This window comes from Lissotriton helveticus, chromosome 9 (genome assembly GCF_964261635.1).
Source record: "Lissotriton helveticus chromosome 9, aLisHel1.1, whole genome shotgun sequence".
Taxonomy (NCBI): Eukaryota; Metazoa; Chordata; class Amphibia; order Caudata; family Salamandridae; genus Lissotriton; species Lissotriton helveticus.
This window is the reverse complement of record NC_136070.1, coordinates 767,820,785-767,845,868: the sequence shown is the minus strand read 5'-3', so window position 1 is coordinate 767,845,868 and position 25,084 is coordinate 767,820,785.

The following is a 25,084-nucleotide window of genomic DNA, read 5'->3' as shown; positions in this document are numbered from 1 at the left end:
ATCAAAAAAATTATTTTATCAAATGTTGAAAAATGATGCAAAATGTCAAAAGAAGTGTGCCTCATGTTGAATACCCACTTTTTAAAACCCCACAGTGAACAAAATTGCCATGTTTACAGACTTTTCCTCCTACTCAGAAGCTTCTATTTCGGCCAATTTCTAGCAGAAAAATGACTCTAAACACTATTATTTTAGTTCCAAAAGTGATAATTCTTATTTAATAGTCCTTTACAGTCAAAAGAGAAAACATTAAAAAATGACCATTTCTGACCATCTGGAGAAAGATCGACAGGTCCGGGGTCATCGTTGTTCATCAAAAAAAATATTTTTTCAAATGTTGAAAAAATTATTCAAAATGTCAAATGGATTCTGCCTCATGTTGAATAACCACTTTTTAAAGCCACACAGTGACCAAAATTGCCATTTTAACAGACTTTTCCTCCTACTCAGAAGCTTCTATTTCGACAAATTTCTGGCAGAAAAATGACTCTAAACACTCTTATTTTAGTTCCAAAGGTGATAATTCATATTTAATAGTCATTTACAGTCAAAAGAGAAAACATTAAAATATGACCATTTCTGACCATCTGTAGAAAGTTTGACAGGTCCGGGTTCATCGTTTTTCATCAAAAAAATTAGTTTAACAAATGTTGAAAAATGATGCAAAATGTCAAAAGGAGTGTGCCTCATGTTGAATAACCACTTTTTAAAACCCCACAGTGAACAAAATTGTCATGTTTACAGACTTTTCCTCCTACTCAGAAGCTTCTATTTCGGCCAATTTCTAGCAGAAAAATGACTCTAAACACTATTATTTTAGTTCCAAAAGTGATCATTCTTATTTAATAGTCCTTTACAGTCAAAAGAGAAAACATTAAAAAATGACCATTTCTGACCATCTGGAGAAAGATCGACAGGTCCGGGGTCATCGTTGTTCATCCAAAAAAATATTTTTTCAAATGTTGAAAAAATTATTCAAAATGTCAAATGGATTGTGCCTCATGTTGAATAACCACTTTTTAAAGCCCCACAGTGACCAAAATTGCCATTTTAACAGACTTTTCCTCCTACTCAGAAGCTTCTATTTCGACAAATTTCTGGCAGAAAAATGACTCTAAACACTCTTATTTTAGTTCCAAAGGTGATAATTCATATTTAATAGTCATTTACAGTCAAAAGAGAAAACATTAAAATATGACCATTTCTGACCATCTGTAGAAAGTTTGACAGGTCCGGGTTCATCGTTTTTCATCAAAAAAATTAGTTTAACAAATGTTGAAAAATGATGCAAAATGTCAAAAGGAGTGTGCCTCATGTTGAATAACCACTTTTTAAAACCCCACAGTGAACAAAATTGCCATGTTTACAGACTTTTCCTCCTACTTACAAGCTTCTATTTCGACCAATTTCTGGCAGAAAAATGACTCTAAACACACTTAGTTTAGTTCCAAAAGTGATAATTCATATTTAATAGTCCTTTACAGTCAAAAGAGAAAACAATAAAAAATGACCATTTCTGACTATGTGGAGAAAGTTCGACAGGTCCGGGGTCATCGTTTTTCATCAAAAAAACGTATTTTTTTATATGTTGAAAAAATTATGCAAAATGTCAAAAGGATTGTGCCTGATGTTGAATAACTACTTTTTAAAGCCCCAAAGTGACCAAAATTGCCATTGCCAACGGACTTTTCCTCATACTCAATAGTTTCTGGCAGAAAAATGACTCTAAACACACTTATTTTAGTTCCAAAAGCGATAATTCACATTTAATAGTCGTTTACAGTCAAAAGAGAAAACAATAAAAAATGACCATTTCTGACTATGTGGAGAAAGTTCGACAGGTCCGGGGTCATCGTTTTTCATCAAAAAAACGTATTTTTTTATATGTTGAAAAAATTATGCAAAATGTCAAAAGGATTGTGCCTGATGTTGAATAACTACTTTTTAAAGCCCCAAAGTGACCAAAATTGCCATTTTTACAGACTTTTCCCTCTACTCGGAAGCTACTATTTCGACCAATTTCTGGCAGAAAAATTACTCTAAACACACTTATTTTAGTTCCAAAAGTGATAATTCAAATTTAATAGTCATAAGAGAAGACATTAAAAAATGACCATTTCTGACCATATGGAGAAAGTTCGACAGGTCTGTGGTCTTCGTTTTTCATCAAAAAAATGTATTTTAACAAATATGGAAAAAATAATGCAAAATGTCAAAAGGATTGTGCCTCATTTTGAATAACCACTTTTTAAAGCCCCACAGTGACCAATATTGCTATTTTTACAGACTTTTCCCTCTACTCAGAAGCTACTATTTCGACCAATTTCTGGCAGAAAAATTACTCTAAACACACTTATTTTAGTTCCAAAAGTGATAATTCAAATTTAATAGTCATAAGAGAAGACATTAAAAAATGACCATTTCTGACCATATGGAGAAAGTTCGACAGGTCTGTGGTCTTCGTTTTTCATTAAAAAAAATGTATTTTAACAAATGTTGAAAAAATGATGCAAAATGTCAAAAGGATTGTGCCTCATTTTGAATAACCACTTTTTAAAGCCCCACAGTGACTAAAATTGCCATTTTTACAGACTTTTTCTCCTACTCAGAAGCTTCTATTTCGGCCAATTTCTAGCAGATAAATGACTCTAAACACTCTTATTTTAGTTCCAAAAGTGATAATTCTTATTTAATAGTCATTTACAGTCAAAAGAGAAAACATTAAAACCTGACCATTTCTGACCATCTGGAGAAAGTTCGACAGGTCCAGGGTCATCGTTTTTCATCACAAAATAAATTGTTTCAACTGTAGAAAGAATTATTCAAACTGTCAATTGGATTGTGCCTCATGTTGAATAACCACTTTTTAAAGCCCCACAGTGACCAAAATTGCAATTTTTACAGACTTTTCCTCCTACTCAGAAGCTTCAATTTCGATCAATTTCTGGCAGAAAAATGACTCTAAACCCTCTTATTTTAGTTCCAAAAGTGATAATTCATATTTAATAGTCATTTACAGTCAAAAGAGAAAACATTAAAATATGACCATTTCTGACCATCTGGAGAAAGTTTGACAGGTCCGGGTTCATCGTTTTTCATCAAAAAAATTATTTTATCAAATGTTGAAAAATGATGCAAAATGTCAAAAGGATTGTGCCTCATGTTGAATAACCACTTTTTAAAGCCCCACAGTAACCAAAATTGCCATTTTAATAGACTTTTCCTACTACTCAGAAGCTTCTATTTCGGCCAATTTCTAGCAGAAAAATGACTCTAAACCCTCTTATTTTAGTTCCAAAAGTGATAATTCATATTTAATAGTCATTTACAGTCAAAAGAGAAAACATTAAAATATGACCATTTCTGACCATCTGGAGAAAGTTTGACAGGTCCGGGTTCATCGTTTTTCATCAGAAAAAATTATTTTTTCAAATGTTGAAAAAATGATGCAAAATGTCAAAAGGATTGTGCCTCATGTTGAATAACCACTTTTTAAAGCCCCACAGTAACCAAAATTGCCATTTTAATAGACTTTTCCTCCTACTCAGAAGCTTCTATTTCGGCCAATTTCTAGCAGAAAAATGACTCTAAACACTCTTATTTTAGTTCCAAAAGTGATAATTCTTATTTAATAGTCATTTACAGTCAAAAGAGAAAACAATAAAAAATCACCATTTCTGACCATCTGGAGAAAGTTCGACATTGTTTTTCATCAAAAAAAGTATTTTTTCAAATGTTGAAAAAATGATTTAAAATGTCAAATGGATTGTGCCTCATGTTGAATAACCACTTTTTAAAGCCACAGTGACCAAAATTGCCATTTTAACAGACTTTTCCTCCTACTCAGAAGCTTCTATTTCAACCAAGTTCTGGTGGAAAAATTACTCTAAACACACTTATTTTAGTTCCAAAAGTAATAATTCACATTTAATAGTCGTTTACAGTCAAAAGAGAAAACAATAAAAAATGACCATTTCTGACTATGTGGAGAAAGTTCGACAGGTCCAGGGTCATCGTTTTTCATCAAAAAAATTATTTTTTTATATGTTGAAAAAATTATGCAAAATGTCAAAAGGATTGTGCCTGATGTTGAATAACTACTTTTTAAAGCCCCAAAGTGACCAAAATTGCCATTTTTACAGACTTTTCCCTCTACTCGGAAGCTACTATTTCGACCAATTTCTGGCAGAAAAATTACTCTAAACACACTTATTTTAGTTCCAAAAGTGATAATTCAAATTTAATAGTCATAAGAGAAGACATTAAAAAATGACCATTTCTGACCATATGGAGAAAGTTCGACAGGTCTGTAAAAAAAATGTATTTTAACAAATATGGAAAAAATAATGCAAAATGTCGAAAGGATTGTGCCTCATTTTGAATAACCACTTTTTAAAGCCCCACAGTGACTAAAATTGCCATTTTTACAGACTTTTCCTCCTACACAGAAGCTTCTATTTCGACCAATTTCTGGCAGAAAAATGACTCTAAACACACTTATTTTAGTTCCAAAAGTGATAATTCACATTTAATAGTCGTTTACAGTCAAAAGAGAAAACAATAAAAAATGACCTTTTCTGACTATGTGGAGAAAGTTCGACAGGTCCAGGGTCATCGTTTTTCATCAAAAAAATTATTTTTTTATATGTTGAAAAAATGATGCAAAATAACCACTTTTTAAAGCCCCACAGTGACCAATATTGCTATTTTTACAGACTTTTCCCTCTACTCAGAAGCTACTATTTCGACCAATTTCTGGCAGAAAAATGAGTCTAAACACACTTATTTTAGTTCCAAAAGTGATAATTCAAATTTAATAGTCATAAGAGAAGACATTAAAAAATGACCATTTCTGACCATATGGAGAGAGTTCGACAGGTCTGTGGTCTTCGTTTTTCATTAAAAAAAATGTATTTTAACAAATGTTGAAAAAATGATGCCAAATGTCAAAAGGATTGTGCCTCATTTTGAATAACCACTTTTTAAAGCCCCACAGTGACTAAAATTGCCATTTTTACAGACTTTTTCTCCTACTCAGAAGCTTCTATTTCGGCCAATTTCTAGCAGATAAATGACTCTAAACACTCTTATTTTAGTTCCAAAAGTGATAATTCTTATTTAATAGTCATTTACAGTCAAAAGAGAAAACATTAAAACCTGACCATTTCTGACCATCTGGAGAAAGTTCGACAGGTCCAGGGTCATCGTTTTTCATCACAAAATAAATTGTTTCAACTGTAGAAAGAATTATTCAAACTGTCAATTGGATTGTGCCTCATGTTGAATAACCACTTTTTAAAGCCCCACAGTGACCAAAATTGCAATTTTTACAGACTTTTCCTCCTACTCAGAAGCTTCAATTTCGATCAATTTCTGGCAGAAAAATGACTCTAAACCCTCTTATTTTAGTTCCAAAAGTGATAATTCATATTTAATAGTCATTTACAGTCAAAAGAGAAAACATTAAAATATGACCATTTCTGACCATCTGGAGAAAGTTTGACACGTCCGGGTTCATCGTTTTTCATCAAAAAAATTATTTTATCAAATGTTGAAAAATGATGCAAAATGTCAAAAGGAGTGTGCCTATGTTGAATACCCACTTTGTAAAACCCCACAGTGAACAAAATTGCCATGTTTACAGACTTTTCCTCCTACTCAGAAGCTTCTATTTCGGCCAATTTCTAGCAGAAAAATGACTCTAAACACTATTATTTTAGTTCCAAAAGTGATAATTCTTATTTAATAGTCCTTTACAGTCAAAAGAGAAAACATTAAAAAATGACCATTTCTGACCATCTGGAGAAAGATCGACAGGTCCGGGGTCATCGTTGTTCATCAAAAAAAATATTTTTTCAAATGTTGAAAAAATGATTCAAAATGTCAAATGGATTGTGCCTCATGTTGAATAACCACTTTTTAAAGCCACACAGTGACCAAAATTGCCATTTTAACAGACTTTTCCTCCTACTCAGAAGCTTCTATTTCGACAAATTTCTGGCAGAAAAATGACTCTAAACACTCTTATTTTAGTTCCAAAGGTGATAATTCATATTTAATAGTCATTTACAGTCAAAAGAGAAAACATTAAAATATGACCATTTCTGACCATCTGTAGAAAGTTTGACAGGTCCGGGTTCATCGTTTTTCATCAAAAAAATTAGTTTAACAAATGTTGAAAAATGATGCAAAATGTCAAAAGGAGTGTGCCTCATGTTGAATAACCACTTTTTAAAACCCCACAGTGAACAAAATTGCCATGTTTACAGACTTTTCCTCCTACTCAGAAGCTTCTATTTCGGCCAATTTCTAGCAGAAAAATGACTCTAAACACTATTATTTTAGTTCCAAAAGTGATAATTCTTATTTAATAGTCCTTTACAGTCAAAAGAGAAAACATTAAAAAATGACCATTTCTGACCATCTGGAGAAAGATCGACAGGTCCGGGGTCATCGTTGTTCATCAAAAAAAATGTTTTTTCAAATGTTGAAAAAATGATTCAAAATGTCAAATGGATTGTGCCTCATGTTGAATAACCAATTTTTAAAGCCACACAGTGACCAAAATTGCCATTGCCAACGGACTTTTCCTCATACTCAATAGCTTCTATTTCGACCAAGTTCTGGCAGAAAAATGACTCTAAACACACTTATTTTAGTTCCAAAAGCGATAATTCACATTTAATAGTCGTTTACAGTCAAAAGAGAAAACAATAAAAAATGACCATTTCTGACTATGTGGAGAAAGTTCGACAGGTCCGGGGTCATCGTTTTTCATCAAAAAAATTATTTTTTTATATGTTGAAAAAATTATGCAAAATGTCAAAAGGATTGTGCCTGATGTTGAATAACTACTTTTTAAAGCCCCAAAGTGACCAAAATTGCCATTTTTACAGACTTTTCCCTCTACTCGGAAGCTACTATTTCGACCAATTTCTGGCAGAAAAATTACTCTAAACACACTTATTTTAGTTCCAAAAGTGATAATTCAAATTTAATAGTCATAAGAGAAGACATTAAAAAATGACCATTTCTGACCATATGGAGAAAGTTCGACAGGTCTGTGGTCTTCGTTTTTCATCAAAAAAATGTATTTTAACAAATATGGAAAAAATAATGCAAAATGTCAAAAGGATTGTGCCTCATTTTGAATAACCACTTTTTAAAGCCCCACAGTGACTAAAATTGCCATTTTTACAGACTTTTCCTCCTACACAGAAGCTTCTATTTCGACCAATTTCTGGCAGAAAAATGACTCTAAACACACTTATTTTAGTTCCAAAAGTGATAATTCACATTTAATAGTCGTTTACAGTCAAAAGAGAAAACAATAAAAAATGACCTTTTCTGACCATCTGGAGAAAGATCGACAGGTCCGGGGTCATCGTTGTTCATCAAAAAAAATATTTTTTCAAATGTTGAAAAAATGATTCAAAATGTCAAATGGATTGTGCCTCATGTTGAATAACCACTTTTTAAAGCCACACAGTGACCAAAATTGCCATTTTAACAGACTTTTCCTCCTACTCAGAAGCTTCTATTTCGACAAATTTCTGGCAGAAAAATGACTCTAAACACTCTTATTTTAGTTCCAAAGGTGATAATTCATATTTAATAGTCATTTACAGTCAAAAGAGAAAACATTAAAATATGACCATTTCTGACCATCTGTAGAAAGTTTGACAGGTCCGGGTTTATCGTTTTTCATCAAAAAAATGTGTTTAACAAATGTTGAAAAATGATGCAAAATGTCAAAAGGAGTGTGCCTCATGTTGAATAACCACTTTTTAAAACCCCACAGTGAACAAAATTGCCATGTTTACAGACTTTTCCTCCTACTCAGAAGCTTCTATTTCGGCCAATTTCTAGCAGAAAAATGACTCTAAACACTATTATTTTAGTTCCAAAAGTGATAATTCTTATTTAATAGTCCTTTACAGTCAAAAGAGAAAACATTAAAAAATGACCATTTCTGACCATCTGGAGAAAGATCGACAGGTCCGGGGTCATCGTTTTTCATCAAAAAAATTATTTTTTCAAATGTTGAAAAAATGATTTAAAATGTCAAATGGATTGTGCCTCATGTTGAATAACCACTTTTTAAAGCCACACAGTGACCAAAATTGCCATTTTAACAGACTTTTCCTCCTACTCAGAAGCTTCTATTTCGACCAATTTCTGGTAGAAAAATTACTCTAAACACACTTATTTTAGTTCCAAAAGTAATAATTCACATTTAATAGTCGTTTACAGTCAAAGGAGAAAACAATAAAAAATGACCATTTCTGACTATGTGGAGAAAGTTCGACAGGTCCGGGGTCATCGTTTTTCATCAAAAAAACTTATTTTTTCAAATGTTGAAAAAACTGATGCAAAATGTCAAAAGGATTGTGCCTCATGTTGAATAACCACTTTTTAAAGTCACACAGTGACCAAAATTGCCATTTGAACAGACTTTTCCTCCTTCTCAGAAGCTTCTATTTCAACCAATTTCAGGCAGAAAAATGACTCTAAACACACTTATTTTAGTTCCAAAAGCGATAATTCACATTTAATAGTCGTTTATAGTCAAAAGAGAAAACAATAAAAAATGACCATTTCTGACTATGTGGAGAAAGTTCGACAGGTCCGGATTCATCGTTTTCATCAAAAAAACTTATTTTTTCAAATGTTGAAAAAATGATGCAAAATATCAAAAGGATTGTGCCTCATGTTGAATAACCACTTTTTAAAGCCCCACAGTGACCAAAATTGCAATTTTTACAGACTTTTCCTCCTACTCAGAAGCTTCAATTTCGATCAATTTCTGGCAGAAAAATGACTCTAATTACTCTTATTTTAGTTCCAAAAGTGATAATTCATATTTAATAGTCATTTACAGTCAAAAGAGAAAACATTAAAACCTGACCATTTCTGACCATCTGGAGAAAGTTCGACAGGTCCAGGGTCATCGTTTTTCATCACAAAATAAATTGTTTCAACTGTAGAAAGAATTATTCAAACTGTCAATTGGATTGTGCCTCATGTTGAATAACCACTTTTAAAAGCCCCACAGTGACCAAAATTGCAATTTTTACAGACTTTTCCTCCTACTCAGAAGCTTCTATTTCTGCCAATTTCTAGCAGAAAAATTACTCTAAACACTATTATTTTAGTTCCAAAAGTGATAATTCTTATTTAATAGTCCTTTACAGTCAAAAGAGAAAACATTAAAAAATGACCATTTCTGACCATCTGGAGAAAGATCGACAGGTTCGGGGTCATCGTTGTTCATCAAAAAAAATGTTTTTTCAAATGTTGAAAAAATGATTCAAAATGTCAAATGGATTGTGCCTCATGTTGAATAACCAATTTTTAAAGCCACACAGTGACCAAAATTGCCATTGCCAACGGACTTTTCCTCATACTCAATAGCTTCTATTTCGACCAATTTCTGGCAGAAAAATGACTCTAAACACACTTATTTTAGTTCCAAAAGCGATAATTCACATTTAATAGTCGTTTACAGTCAAAAGAGAAAACAATAAAAAATGACCATTTCTGACTATGTGGAGAAAGTTCGACAGGTCCGGGGTCATCGTTTTTCATCAAAAAAACGTATTTTTTCAAATGTTGAAAAAATCATGCAAAATGTCAAAAGGATTGTGCCTCATGTTGAATAACCACTTTTTAAAGCCCCACAGTAACCAAAATTGCCATTTTAATAGACTTTTCCTCCTACTCAGACGCTTCTATTTCGGCCAATTTCTAGCAGAAAAATGACTCTAAACACTCTTATTTTAGTTCCAAAAGTGATAATTCTTATTTAATAGTCATTTACAGTCAAAAGAGAAAACAATAAAAAATCACCATTTCTGACCATATGGAGAAAGTTCGACATCGTTTTTCATCAAAAAAATTATTTTTTCAAATGTTGAAAAAATGATTTAAAATGTCAAATGGATTGTGCCTCATGTTGAATAACCACTTTTTAAAGCCACAGTGACCAGAATTGCCATTTTAACAGACTTTTCCTCCTACTCAGAAGCTTCTATTTCAACCAAGTTCTGGTAGAAAAATTACTCTAAACACACTTATTTTAGTTCCAAAAGTAATAATTCACATTTAATAGTCATAAGAGAAGACATTAAAAAATGACCATTTCTGACCATATGGAGAAAGTTCGACAGGTCTGTGGTCTTCGTTTTTCATCAAAAAAATGTATTTAAACAAATATTGAAAAAATGATGCAAAATGTCAAAAGGATTGTGCCTCATTTTGAATAACCACTTTTTAAAGCCCCACAGTGACTAAAATTGCCATTTTTACAGACTTTTCCTCCTACACAGAAGCTTCTATTTCGACCAATTTCTGGCAGAAAAATGACTCTAAACACACTTATTTTAGTTCCAAAAGTGATAATTCACATTTAATAGTCATAAGAGAAAACATTAAAAAATGACAATTTCTGACCATCTGGAGAAAGTTCGACAGGTCTCCGGTCATCGTTTTTCATTAAAAAATTTTTTTTTGCAAATGTTGAAAAATTGATTCAAAATTTCAAAAGGATTGTGCCTTATGTTGAATAACCACTTTTTAAAGGCACACAGTAACCAAAATTGCCATTTTAACAGACTTTTTCTCCTACTCAGAAGCTTCTATTTCAGCCAATTTCTGGAAGAAAAATGACTCTAAACACCTTCATTTTAGTTCCAAACATGATAATTCACATTTAATAGTCATTTACAGTCAAAAAAGAAAACAATAAAAAATTGACCTTTTCTGACTATGTGGAGAAAGTTCGACAGGTCCGGGGTCATCGTTTTTCATCAAAAAAAGTTATTTTTTCAAATGTTGAAAAAATGATTCAAAATGTCAAATGGATTGTGCCTCATGTTGAAAAACCAATTTTTAAAGCCACACAGTGACCAAAAATGTCAAAAGGATTGTGCCTCATGTTGAATAACCACTTTTTAAAGCCACACAGTGACCAAAATTGCCATTTTAACAGACTGTTCCTCCTACTCAGAAGCTTCTATTTCGACCAATTTCTTGCAGAAAAATGACTCTAAACACACTTATTTTAGTTCCAAAAGTGATAATTCTTATTTAATAGTCATTTTAGTCAAAAAAGAAAAAATTAAAAAATGACCATTTCTGACTATGTGGAGAAAGTTCGACAGGTCCAGGGTCATCGTTTTTCATCAAAAAAAAAAATATTTTTTCAAATGTTGACAAAATGATTCAAAATGTCAAATGGAGTGTGCCTCATGTTGAATAACCACTTTTTAAAGCCACACTGTGACCAAAATTGCCATTTTTACAGACTTTTCCTCCTACTCAGAAGCTTCTATTTCGACCAATTTCTGGCAGAAAAATTACTCTAAACACACTTATTTTAGTTCCAAAAGTAATAATTCACATTTAATAGTCGTTTACAGTCAAAAGAGAAAACAATAAAAAATGACCATTTCTGACTATGTGGAGAAAGTTCGACAGGTCCAGGGTCATCGTTTTTCATCAAAAAAATTATTTTTTTATATGTTGAAAAAATGATGCAAAATGTCAAAAGGATTGTGCCTGATGTTGAATAACCACTTTTTAAAGCCCCACAGTGACCAAAATTGCCATTTTTACAGACTTTTCCCTCTACTCAGAAGCTACTATTTCGACCAATTTCTGGCAGAAAAATGACTCTAAACACACTTAGTTTAGTTCCAAAAGTGATAATTCAAATTTAATAGTCATAAGAGAAGACATTAAAAAATGACCATTTCTGACCATATGGAGAAAGTTCGACAGGTCTGTGGTCTTCGTTTTTCATCAAAAAAATGTATTTTAACAAATGTTGAAAAAATGATGCAAAATGTCAAAAGAATTGTGCCTCATTTTGAATAACCACTTTTTAAAGCCGCACAGTGACTAAAATTGCCATTTTTACAGACTTTTCCTCCTACTCAGAAGCTTCTTTTTCGGCCTATTTCTAGCAGATAAATGACTCTAAACACTCTTATTTTAGTTCCAAAAGTGATAATTCTTATTTAATAGTCATTTACAGTCAAAAGAGAAAACATTAAAACCTGACCATTTCTGACCATCTGGAGAAAGTTCGACAGGTCCAGGGTCATCGTTTTTCATCACAAAATAAATTGTTTCAACTGTAGAAAGAATTATTCAAACTGTCAATTGGATTGTGCCTCATGTTGAATAACCACTTTTTAAAGCCCCACAGTGACCAAAATTGCAATTTTTACAGACTTTTCCTCTTACTCAGAAGCTTCAATTTCGATCAATTTCTGGCAGAAAAATGACTCTAAACCCTCTTATTTTAGTTCCAAAAGTTATAATTCTTATTTAATAGTCATTTACAGTCAAAAGAGAAAACATTTAAAAAAATGACCATTTCTGACCATCTGGAGAAGGTTCGACAGGTCCGGGGTCATCGTTTTTCATCAAAAAAACTTATTTTTTCAAACGTTGAAAAAATGATGCAAAATGTCAAAAGGATTGTGCCTCATGTTGAATAACCACTTTTTAAAACCCCACAGTGACCAAAATTGCCATTTTTACAGACTTTTCCTCCTACTCAGAAGCTTCTATTTCGACCAATTTCTGGCAGAAAAATTACTCTAAACACACTGATTTTAGTTCCAAAAGTGATAATTCACATTTAATAGTCATAAGAGAAAACATTAAAAAAATTACCATTTCTGACCATATGGAGAAAGTTCGACAGGTCCGTGGTCATCGTTTTTCATCAAAAAAAGTTATTTTTTTCAAATGTTGAAAAAATAATTCAAAATGTCAAATGGATTGTGCCTCCTGTTGAATAACCAATTTTTAAAGCCACACAGTGACCTAAATTGCCATTTTAACAGACTTTTCCGCCTACTCAGAAGCTTCTATTTCGACCAATTTCTGGCAGAAAAATGACTCTAAACACTCTTATTTTAGTTCCAAAAGTGATAATTCTTATTTAATAGTCATTTACAGTCAAAAGAGAAAACATTAAAACATGACCATTTCTGACCATCTGGAGAAAGTTCGACAGGTCCGGGGTCATCGTTTTTCATCAAAAAAAGTTATTTTTTCAAATGTTGAGAAAATTATTCAAAATGTCAAATGGATCGTGCCTCATGTTGAATAACCACTTTTTAAAGCCACACAGTGACCAAAATTGCCATTTTAAAAGACTTTTCCTGCTACTCAGAAGCTTCTATTTCGACCAATTTCTGGCAGAAAAATGACTCTAAACACACTTATTTCAGTTCCAAAAGTGATAATTCACATTTAATAGTCATAGGAGAAAACATTAAAAAAATGACCATTTCTGACCATCTGGAGAAAGGTCCAGGGTCATCGTTTTTCATCACAAAATAAATTGTTTCAACTGTAGAAATAATTATTCAAACTGTCAATTGGATTGTGCCTGATGTTGAATAACCACTTTTTAAAGCCCCACAGTGACCAAAATTGCCATTTTTACAGTCTTTTCCTCCTCACAGAGGCTTCTATTTCGACCAATTTTCTGGCAGAAAAATGACTCTAAACACTCTTATTTTAGTTCCAAAAGTGATAATTCATAGTTAATAGTAATTTACAGTCAGAAGAGAAAACATTAAAACATGACCATTTCTGACCATCTGGAGAAAGTTCGACAGGTCCGGGTCATCGTTTTTTATCCCAAAAATTATTTTTCCAAATGTTGAAAAAATGATTCAAAATGTCAAATGGATTGTGCCTCATGTTGAATAACCAATTTTTAAAGCCACACAGTGACCAAAATTGCAATTTTAACAGACTTTTCCTCCTACTCAGAAGCTTCTATTTCGACCAATTTCTGGCAGAAAAATTACTCAGACCAATTTCTGGCAGAAAAATGACTCTAAACACACTTATTTTAGTTCCAAAAGTGATAATTCACATTTAATAGTCATTTACAGTCAAAAAAGAAAACAATAAAAAATGACTATTTCTGACTATGTGGAGAAAGTTCGACAGGTCCGGGGTCATCGTTTTTCATCAAAAAAAGTTATTTTTTCAAATGTTGAAAAAATGATTCAAAATGTCAAATGGATTGTGCCTCATGTTGAAAAACCAATTTTTAAAGCCACACAGTGACCAAAAATGTCAAAAGGATTGTGCCTCATGTTGAATAACCACTTTTTAAAGCCACACAGTGACCAAAATTGCCATTTTAACAGACTGTTCCTCCTACTCAGAAGCTTCTATTTCGACCAATTTCTTGCAGAAAAATGACTCTAAACACACTTATTTTAGTTCCAAAAGTGATAATTCTTATTTAATAGTCATTTACAGTCAAAAAAGAAAACATTAAAAAATGACCATTTCTGACTATGTGGAGAAAGTTCGACAGGTCCAGGGTCATCGTTTTTCATAAAAAAAAAAATATTTTTTCAAATGTTGAAAAAATGATTCAAAATGTCAAATGGAGTGTGCCTCATGTTGAATAACCACTTTTTAAAGCCACACTGTGACCAAAATTGCCATTTTTACAGACTTTTCCTCCTACTCAGAAGCTTCTATTTCGACCAATTTCTGGCTGAAAAATTACTCTAAACACACTTATTTTAGTTCCAAAAGTAATAATTCACATTTAATAGTCGTTTACAGTCAAAAGAGAAAACAATAAAAAATGACCATTTCTGACTATGTGGAGAAAGTTCGACAGGTCCAGGGTCATCGTTTTTCATCAAAAAAATTATTTTTTTATATGTTGAAAAAATGATGCAAAATGTCAAAAGGATTGTGCCTGATGTTGAATAACCACTTTTTAAAGCCCCACAGTGACCAAAATTGCCATTTTTACAGACTTTTCCCTCTACTCAGAAGCTACTATTTCGACCAATTTCTGGCAGAAAAATGACTCTAAACACACTTAGTTTAGTTCCAAAAGTGATAATTCAAATTTAATAGTCATAAGAGAAGACATTAAAAAATGACCATTTCTGACCATATGGAGAAAGTTCGACAGGTCTGTGGTCTTCGTTTTTCATCAAAAAAATGTATTTTAACAAATGTTGAAAAAATGATGCAAAATGTCAAAAGAATTGTGCCTCATTTTGAATAACCACTTTTTAAAGCCCCACAGTGACTAAAATTGCCATTTTTACAGACTTTTCCTCCTACTCAGAAGCTTCTATTTCGGCCTATTTCTAGCAGATAAATGACTCTAAACACTCTTATTTTAGTTCCAAAAGTGATAATTCTTATTTAATAGTCATTTACAGTCAAAAGAGAAAACATTAAAACCTGACCATTTCTGACCATCTGGAGAAAGTTCGACAGGTCCAGGGTCATCGTTTTTCATCACAAAATAAATTGTTTCAACTGTAGAAAGAATTATTCAAACTGTCAATTGGATTGTGCCTCATGTTGAATAACCACTTTTTAAAGCCCCACAGTGACCAAAATTGCAACTTTTACAGACTTTTCCTCTTACTCAGAAGCTTCAATTTCGATCAATTTCTGGCAGAAAAATGACTCTAAACCCTCGTATTTTAGTTCCAAAAGTTATAATTCTTATTTAATAGTCATTTACAGTCAAAAGAGAAAACATTTGAAAAAAATGACCATTTCTGACCATCTGGAGAAGGTTCGACAGGTCCGGGGTCATCGTTTTTCATCAAAAAAACTTATTTTTTCAAACGTTGAAAAAATGATGCAAAATGTCAAAAGGATTGTGCCTCATGTTGAATAACCACTTTTTAAAACCCCACAGTGACCAAAATTGCCATTTTTACAGACTTTTCCTCCTACTCAGAAGCTTCTATTTCGGCCAATTTCTAGCAGAAAAATGACTCTAAAAACTATTATTTTAGTTCCAAAAGTGATAATTCTTATTTAATAGTCCTTTACAGTCAAAAGAGAAAACATTAAAAAATGACCATTTCTGACCATCTGGAGAAAGATCGACAGGTCCGGGGTCATCGTTGTTCATCAAAAAAAATATTTTTTCAAATGTTGAATAAATGATTCAAAATGTCAAATGGATTGTGCCTCATGTTGAATAACCACTTTTTAAAGCCACACAGTGACCAAAATTGCCATTTTAACAGACTTTTCCTCCTACTCAGAATTCTTCTATTTCGACCAATGTCTGGCAGAAAAATGACTCTAAACACACTGATTTTAGTTCCAAACGTGATAATTCACATTTAATAGTCATAAGAGAAAACATTAAAAAATGACCATTTCTGACCATATGGAAAGTTCGACAGGTCCGTGGTCATCGTTTTTCATCAAAAAAAGTTATTTTTTCAAATGTTGAAAAAATAATTCAAAATGTCAAATGGATTGTGCCTCCTGTTGAATAACCAATTTTTAAAGCCACACAGTGACCAAAATTGCCATTTTAACAGACTTTTCCTCCTACTCAGAAGCTTCTATTTCGACCAATTTCTGGCAGAAAAATGACTCTAAACACTCTTATTTTAGTTCCAAAAGTGATAATTCTTATTTAATAGTCATTTACAGTCAAAAGAGAAAACATTAAAACATGACCATTTCTGACTATGTGGAAAAAGTTTGACAGGTCCGGGGTCATCGTTGTTCATCAAAAAAAATATTTTTTCAAATGTTGAAAAAATGATTCAAAATGTCAAATGGATTGTGCCTCATGTTGAATAACCACTTTTTAAAGCCACACAGTGACCAAAATTGCCATTTTTACAGACTTTTCCTCCTACTCAGAAACCTCTATTTCAGCCAATTTCTAGCAGAAAAATGACTCTAAACACTCTTATTTTAGTTCCAAAAGTGATATTTCTTATTTAATAGTTATTTACAGTCAAAAGAGAAAACATTAAAACATGACCATTTCTGACCATCTGGAGAAAGTTCGACAGGTCATCGTTGTTCATCAAAAAAAATTTTTTTTTTAAATGTTGAAAAATTGATTCAAAATTTCAAAAGGATTGTGCCTTATGTTGAATAACCACTTTTTAAATCCACACAGTGACCAAAATTGCCATTTTAACAGACTTTTCCTCCTACTCAGAAGCTTCTATTTCAGCCAATTTCTGGAAGAAAAATGACTCTAAACACCTTCATTTTAGTTCCAAACATGATCATTCACATTTAATAGTCATTTACAGTCAAAAGAGAAAACAATAAAAAATGACCATTTCTGACTATGTGGAAAAAGTTTGACAGGTCCGGGGTCATCGTTTTTCATCAAAAAAATGTATTTTAACAAATGTTGAAAAAATGATGCAAAATGTCAAAAGAATTGTGCCTCATTTTGAATAACCACTTTTTAAAGCCCCACAGTGACTAAAATTGCCATTTTTACAGACTTTTCCTCCTACTCAGAAGCTTCTATTTCGGCCAATTTCTAGCAGATAAATGACTCTAAACACTCTTATTTTAGTTCCAAAAGTGATAATTCTTATTTAATGGTCACTTACAGTCAAAAGAGAAAACATTAAAACCTGACCATTTCTGACCATCTGGAGAAAGTTCGACAGGTCCAGGGTCATCGTTTTTCATCACAAAATAAATTGTTTCAACTGTAGAAAGAATTATTCAAACTGTCAATTGGATTGTGCCTCATGTTGAATAACCACTTTTTAAAGCCCCACAGTGACCAAAATTGCAATTTTTACAGACTTTTCCTCCTACTCAGAAGCTTCAATTTCGATCAATTTCTGGCAGAAAAATGACTCTAAACCCTCTTATTTTAGTTCCAAAAGTGATAATTCACATTTAATAGTCCTTTACAGTCAAAAGAGAAAACATTAAAAAATGACCATTTCTGACCATCTGGAGAAAGATCGACAGGTCCAGGGTCATCGTTGTTCATCAAAAAAAATATTTTTCATATGTTGAAAAAATGATTCAAAATGTCAAATGGATTGTGCCTCATGTTGAATAACCACTTTTTAAAGCCACACAGTGACCAAAATTGCCATTTTAACAGACTTTTCCTCCTACTCAGAAGCTTCTTTTTCGACCAATTTCTGGCAGAAAAATGACTCTAAACCCACTTATTTCAGTTCCAAAAGTGATAATTCACATTTAATAGTCATAGGAGAAAACATTAAAAAATTACCATTTCTGACCATCTGGAGAAAGTTCGACAGGTCTGTGGTCATCGTTTTTCATCAAAAAAATTGATTTTCACAAATGTTGAAAAAATGATGCAAAATGTCAAAAGGATTGTGCCTCATGTTGAATAACCACTTTTTAAAGCCCGACAGTGACTAAAATTGCCATTTTTACAGACTTTTCCTCCTACTCAGAAGCTTCTATTTCGGCCAATTTCTAGCAGATAAATGACTCTAAACACTCTTATTTTAGTTCCAAAAGTGATAATTCTTATTTAATAGTCATTTACAGTCAAAAGAGAAAACATTAAAACATGACCATTTCTGACCATCTGGAGAAAGTTCGACAGGTCCAGGGTCATCGTTTTTCATCACAAAATAAATTGTTTCAACTGTAGAAAGAATTATTCAAACTGTCAATTGGATTGTGCCTCATGTTGAATAACCACTTTTTAAAGCCCCACAGTGACCAAAATTGCAATTTTTACAGACTTTTCCTCCTACTCAGAAGCTTCAATTTCGATCAATTTCTGGCAGAAAAATGACTCTAAACACACTTATTTTAGTTCCAAAAGTGATAATTCACATTAATAGTCATTTACAGTCAAAAAAGAAAACATTAAAAAATGACCATTTCTGACTATCTGGAGAAAGTTCGACAGGTCCAGGGTCATCGTTTTTCATCAAAATTTTTTTTTTTTCAAATGTTGAAAAAATTATTCAAAATGTCAAATGGATTGTGCCTCATGTTGAATAACCACTTTTTAAAGCCACACAGTGACCAAAATGGCCATTGCCAACAGACTTTTTCTCCTACTTAGAAGCTTCTATTTCGACCAATGTCTGGCAGAAAAATTATTCTAAACACACTTATTTTAGTTCCAAAAGTGATAATTCAAATTTAATAGTCATAAGAGAAAACATTAAAAAATGACAATTTCTGACTATGTGGAGAAAGTTCGACAGGTCCAGGGTCATCGTTTTTCATCAAAAAAAAATATTTTTTCAAATGTTGAAAAAATGATTCAAAATGTCAAATGGATTGTGCCTCATGTTGAATAACCAATTTTTTAAGCCACACAGTGACCACAATTGTCATTTTAACAGACTTTTCCTCCTACTCAGAAGCTTCTTTTTCGACCAATTTCTGGCAGAAAAATGACTCTAAACACACTTATTTCAGTTCCAAAAGTGATAATTCACATTCACAGAAAACATTAAAAAATGACCATTTTTGACCATCTGGAGAAAGTTCGACAGGTGTGTGGTCATCGTTTTTCATCAAAAAATTGATTTCAACAAATGTTGAAAAAATGATGCAAAATGTCAAAAGGATTGTGCCTCATGTTGAATAACCACTTTTTAAAGCCCCACAGTGACCAAAATTGCCATTTTTACAGACTTTTCGTCCTACTCAGAAGCTTCTATTTCGGCCAATTTCTAGCAGAAAAATGACTCTAAACACTCTTATTTTAGTTCCAAAAGTTATAATTCATATTTAATAGTCATTTACAGTCAAAAGAGAAAACATTAAAAAAATTACCATTTCTGACCATCTGGAGAAAGTTCGACAGGTCTGGGGTCATCGTTTTTCATCAAAAAAACTTATTTTTTCAAATGTTGAAAAAATGATGCAAAATGTCAAAAGGATTGTGCCTCATGTTGAATAACCACTTTTTAAAGCCCCACAGTAACCAAAATTGCCATTTTAATAGACTTTTCCTCCTACTCAGACGCTTCTATTTCGGCCAATTTCTAGCAGAAAAATGACTCTAAACACTCTTATTTTAGTTCCAAAAGTGATAATTCTTATTTAATAGTCATTTACAGTCAAAAGAGAAAACAATAAAAAATCACCATTTCTGACCATATGGAGAAAGTTCGACATCGTTTTTCATCAAAAAAATTATTTTTTCAAATGTTGAAAAAATGATTTAAAATGTCAAATGGATTGTGCCTCATGTTGAATAACCACTTTTTAAAGCCACAGTGACCAGAATTGCCATTTTAACAGACTTTTCCTCCTACTCAGAAGCTTCTATTTCAACCAAGTTCTGGTAGAAAAATTACTCTAAACACACTTATTTTAGTTCCAAAAGTAATAATTCACATTTAATAGTCATAAGAGAAGACATTAAAAAATGACCATTTCTGACCATATGGAGAAAGTTCGACAGGTCTGTGGTCTTCGTTTTTCATCAAAAAAATGTATTTAAACAAATATTGAAAAAATGATGCAAAATGTCAAAAGGATTGTGCCTCATTTTGAATAACCACTTTTTAAAGCCCCACAGTGACTAAAATTGCCATTTTTACAGACTTTTCCTCCTACACAGAAGCTTCTATTTCGACCAATTTCTGGCAGAAAAATGACTCTAAACACACTTATTTTAGTTCCAAAAGTGATAATTCACATTTAATAGTCATAAGAGAAAACATTAAAAAATGACAATTTCTGACCATCTGGAGAAAGTTCGACAGGTCTCCGGTCATCGTTTTTCATTAAAAAATTTTTTTTTGCAAATGTTGAAAAATTGATTCAAAATTTCAAAAGGATTGTGCCTTATGTTGAATAACCACTTTTTAAAGGCACACAGTAACCAAAATTGCCATTTTAACAGACTTTTTCTCCTACTCAGAAGCTTCTATTTCAGCCAATTTCTGGAAGAAAAATGACTCTAAACACCTTCATTTTAGTTCCAAACATGATAATTCACATTTAATAGTCATTTACAGTCAAAAAAGAAAACAATAAAAAATTGACCTTTTCTGACTATGTGGAGAAAGTTCGACAGGTCCGGGGTCATCGTTTTTCATCAAAAAAAGTTATTTTTTCAAATGTTGAAAAAATGATTCAAAATGTCAAATGGATTGTGCCTCATGTTGAAAAACCAATTTTTAAAGCCACACAGTGACCAAAAATGTCAAAAGGATTGTGCCTCATGTTGAATAACCACTTTTTAAAGCCACACAGTGACCAAAATTGCCATTTTAACAGACTGTTCCTCCTACTCAGAAGCTTCTATTTCGACCAATTTCTTGCAGAAAAATGACTCTAAACACACTTATTTTAGTTCCAAAAGTGATAATTCTTATTTAATAGTCATTTTAGTCAAAAAAGAAAACATTAAAAAATGACCATTTCTGACTATGTGGAGAAAGTTCGACAGGTCCAGGGTCATCGTTTTTCATCAAAAAAAAAAATATTTTTTCAAATGTTGAAAAAATGATTCAAAATGTCAAATGGAGTGTGCCTCATGTTGAATAACCACTTTTTAAAGCCACACTGTGACCAAAATTGCCATTTTTACAGACTTTTCCTCCTACTCAGAAGCTTCTATTTCGACCAATTTCTGGCAGAAAAATTACTCTAAACACACTTATTTTAGTTCCAAAAGTAATAATTCACATTTAATAGTCGTTTACAGTCAAAAGAGAAAACAATAAAAAATGACCATTTCTGACTATGTGGAGAAAGTTCGACAGGTCCAGGGTCATCGTTTTTCATCAAAAAAATTATTTTTTTATATGTTGAAAAAATGATGCAAAATGTCAAAAGGATTGTGCCTGATGTTGAATAACCACTTTTTAAAGCCCCACAGTGACCAAAATTGCCATTTTTACAGACTTTTCCCTCTACTCAGAAGCTACTATTTCGACCAATTTCTGGCAGAAAAATGACTCTAAACACACTTAGTTTAGTTCCAAAAGTGATAATTCAAATTTAATAGTCATAAGAGAAGACATTAAAAAATGACCATTTCTGACCATATGGAGAAAGTTCGACAGGTCTGTGGTCTTCGTTTTTCATCAAAAAAATGTATTTTAACAAATGTTGAAAAAATGATGCAAAATGTCAAAAGAATTGTGCCTCATTTTGAATAACCACTTTTTAAAGCCGCACAGTGACTAAAATTGCCATTTTTACAGACTTTTCCTCCTACTCAGAAGCTTCTTTTTCGGCCTATTTCTAGCAGATAAATGACTCTAAACACTCTTATTTTAGTTCCAAAAGTGATAATTCTTATTTAATAGTCATTTACAGTCAAAAGAGAAAACATTAAAACCTGACCATTTCTGACCATCTGGAGAAAGTTCGACAGGTCCAGGGTCATCGTTTTTCATCACAAAATAAATTGTTTCAACTGTAGAAAGAATTATTCAAACTGTCAATTGGATTGTGCCTCATGTTGAATAACCACTTTTTAAAGCCCCACAGTGACCAAAATTGCAATTTTTACAGACTTTTCCTCTTACTCAGAAGCTTCAATTTCGATCAATTTCTGGCAGAAAAATGACTCTAAACCCTCTTATTTTAGTTCCAAAAGTTATAATTCTTATTTAATAGTCATTTACAGTCAAAAGAGAAAACATTTAAAAAAATGACCATTTCTGACCATCTGGAGAAGGTTCGACAGGTCCGGGGTCATCGTTTTTCATCAAAAAAACTTATTTTTTCAAACGTTGAAAAAATGATGCAAAATGTCAAAAGGATTGTGCCTCATGTTGAATAACCACTTTTTAAAACCCCACAGTGACCAAAATTGCCATTTTTACAGACTTTTCCTCCTACTCAGAAGCTTCTATTTCGACCAATTTCTGGCAGAAAAATTACTCTAAACACACTGATTTTAGTTCCAAAAGTGATAATTCACATTTAATAGTCATAAGAGAAAACATTAAAAAAATTACCATTTCTGACCATATGGAGAAAGTTCGACAGGTCCGTGGTCATCGTTTTTCATCAAAAAAAGTTATTTTTTTCAAATGTTGAAAAAATTATTCAAAATGTCAAATGGATTGTGCCTCCTGTTGAATAACCAATTTTTAAAGCCACACAGTGACCTAAATTGCCATTTTAACAGACTTTTCCGCCTACTCAGAAGCTTCTATTTCGACCAATTTCTGGCAGAAAAATGACTCTAAACACTCTTATTTTAGTTCCAAAAGTGATAATTCTTATTTAATAGTCATTTACAGTCAAAAGAGAAAACATTAAAACATGACCATTTCTGACCATCTGGAGAAAGTTCGACAGGTCCGGGGTCATCGTTTTTCATCAAAAAAAGTTATTTTTTCAAATGTTGAGAAAATTATTCAAAATGTCAAATGGATCGTGCCTCATGTTGAATAACCACTTTTTAAAGCCACACAGTGACCAAAATTGCCATTTTAAAAGACTTTTCCTGCTACTCAGAAGCTTCTATTTCGACCAATTTCTGGCAGAAAAATGACTCTAAACACACCTATTTCAGTTCCAAAAGTGATAATTCACATTTAATAGTCATAGGAGAAAACATTAAAAAAATGACCATTTCTGACCATCTGGAGAAAGGTCCAGGGTCATCGTTTTTCATCACAAAATAAATTGTTTCAACTGTAGAAATAATTATTCAAACTGTCAATTGGATTGTGCCTGATGTTGAATAACCACTTTTTAAAGCCCCACAGTGACCAAAATTGCCATTTTTACAGTCTTTTCCTCCTCACAGAGGCTTCTATTTCGACCAATTTTCTGGCAGAAAAATGACTCTAAACACTCTTATTTTAGTTCCAAAAGTGATAATTCATAGTTAATAGTAATTTACAGTCAGAAGAGAAAACATTAAAACATGACCATTTCTGACCATCTGGAGAAAGTTCGACAGGTCCGGGTCATCGTTTTTTATCCCAAAAATTATTTTTCCAAATGTTGAAAAAATGATTCAAAATGTCAAATGGATTGTGCCTCATGTTGAATAACCAATTTTTAAAGCCACACAGTGACCAAAATTGCAATTTTAACAGACTTTTCCTCCTACTCAGAAGCTTCTATTTCGACCAATTTCTGGCAGAAAAATTACTCAGACCAATTTCTGGCAGAAAAATGACTCTAAACACACTTATTTTAGTTCCAAAAGTGATAATTCACATTTAATAGTCATTTACAGTCAAAAAAGAAAACAATAAAAATTGACCTTTTCTGACTATGTGGAGAAAGTTCGACAGGTCCGGGGTCATCGTTTTTCATCAAAAAAAGTTATTTTTTCAAATGTTGAAAAAATGATTCAAAATGTCAAATGGATTGTGCCTCATGTTGAAAAACCAATTTTTAAAGCCACACAGTGACCAAAAATGTCAAAAGGATTGTGCCTCATGTTGAATAACCACTTTTTAAAGCCACACAGTGACCAAAATTGCCATTTTAACAGACTGTTCCTCCTACTCAGAAGCTTCTATTTCGACCAATTTCTTGCAGAAAAATGACTCTAAACACACTTATTTTAGTTCCAAAAGTGATAATTCTTATTTAATAGTCATTTTAGTCAAAAAAGAAAACATTAAAAAATGACCATTTCTGACTATGTGGAGAAAGTTCGACAGGTCCAGGGTCATCGTTTTTCATCAAAAAAAAAAATATTTTTTCAAATGTTGAAAAAATGATTCAAAATGTCAAATGGAGTGTGCCTCATGTTGAATAACCACTTTTTAAAGCCACACTGTGACCAAAATTGCCATTTTTACAGACTTTTCCTCCTACTCAGAAGCTTCTATTTCGACCAATTTCTGGCAGAAAAATTACTCTAAACACACTTATTTTAGTTCCAAAAGTAATAATTCACATTTAATAGTCGTTTACAGTCAAAAGAGAAAACAATAAAAAATGACCATTTCTGACTATGTGGAGAAAGTTCGACAGGTCCAGGGTCATCGTTTTTCATCAAAAAAATTATTTTTTTATATGTTGAAAAAATGATGCAAAATGTCAAAAGGATTGTGCCTGATGTTGAATAACCACTTTTTAAAGCCCCACAGTGACCAAAATTGCCATTTTTACAGACTTTTCCCTCTACTCAGAAGCTACTATTTCGACCAATTTCTGGCAGAAAAATGACTCTAAACACACTTAGTTTAGTTCCAAAAGTGATAATTCAAATTTAATAGTCATAAGAGAAGACATTAAAAAATGACCATTTCTGACCATATGGAGAAAGTTCGACAGGTCTGTGGTCTTCGTTTTTCATCAAAAAAATGTATTTTAACAAATGTTGAAAAAA